Below are 1,451 nucleotides of genomic sequence, written 5' to 3'. Positions count from 1 at the left end.
ACTGAATAGGAATGACTAATGCTGAGGAAGGAAGCAAACACCACTAGCCTGGAAGTGACCTACTTGACATTTGAGCTTTAAAAACAGCAAAAGAAAGAACAGGAAGAATAGAGCCTACCGATGGTGTTCAGCTGAAAGCTGTTAAATTGGCTTGTGTGCATCCAGATGGACTTGGACTTTGTATTTCCTCTTGGCAGCCATGACTAAACATGCATAATACAATTAGAACACTCAGGAAAAGGCTTTAATAGTATGATTTAAGAATAAAATTCATCCAGGCACTAAGGCACACACCTGTAATCTAAGCACACAGGAAAAGTTGAAGGCCAGCCGGAGCTGAGTACATCCTATCACAGAAAACAACAAACTCATATTGGAAAAATGGAGGAATGCTGTTTTGTAATGTTATTCTGTTAGTAACTAAGAGTAACTCATAGATATTTTTCTTCCCCTAAAATAGCTGGTAGAAATGTCTATGGTAGAGTACTTGCCACACATGTATAATGCATTTGATCCCTGGCATCACAGGAATACAAATTGAATATATTCCAAAGTGACTGCTTATTACAGTTTCAAATTGGCGTAGGGAGGCAGACTTGTGGACATAGGGCAGTCTGAATCAGAATTTTAAAACCCCCTTGGCATGGTAGTTGACTTGCCATGAGTTTCAAGCCACATTGGGCTGCAGAGCAACCCCCTGTTGCAGAAAGCAAAAAGTACTGTTTCTTTCATACTCAGTGAATAAATAAGCTCTAAATCAAGTTCGAAATAGAATTTTATTCTATTACAAGATTTAATCAGGTGAAACATTTGTATTTAAGTACATTGTTTCTTTTGTAAAATCAGAAGGCATCTGTTCTACCATCAAAGGCTTCGTAGTATTTGAAGCCCTTCTGAGTGTCAAAGCCAGGTTTCTAAGCCTTCTAGGTCTACCTTGAGAAAATAAAAACAGAAGAATAGCTTGAGTCCATATGACACTTGGAAGAGTCATCACTACATCTGGGTGGGTGAGCCTCTCTGAGAAAGGGAGTGCTCATATGAAGTGGGTAAGTGTGTGTTGGTTAACTGTGGTCCTGGGTTGGGTCTCCAGCACCACAAGAAATGTGATAATTAAAATTCCTGAGTAGCCAATAAGGAAGAGAAATATAAATGTATTCACATGTGCTGGTGCCCATGGAGGCCAGAGAGGACATCCAGGTCGCCTGGGGCTAAGTTTCAGGCCATTGTGACCTGCCTAGCCTGGGTGTTGAGAACTGAACTCTAAAAGGGCAGCAAGAGCTCTTAAGCAGTAACATCTTCAGTGCAGCCCCACCCCCACCCCACCGAGTTACATAAACCCTTGTGTTATTGGAATCCAGACAGAGTGGCTTCTTAGGTTTGTTTTACAATTCTCTCACAGTTAACTGTCACTTCAGAGTCCCATAAATTCATTTCATTGGCTCTGATAGTTT

The sequence above is a fragment of the Grammomys surdaster genome, unplaced genomic scaffold (assembly GCF_004785775.1).
Source record: "Grammomys surdaster isolate TR1022 unplaced genomic scaffold, NIH_TR_1.0 141, whole genome shotgun sequence".
NCBI classification, from domain to species: Eukaryota; Metazoa; Chordata; class Mammalia; order Rodentia; family Muridae; genus Grammomys; species Grammomys surdaster.
This window is presented reverse-complemented; position numbering follows the sequence as displayed.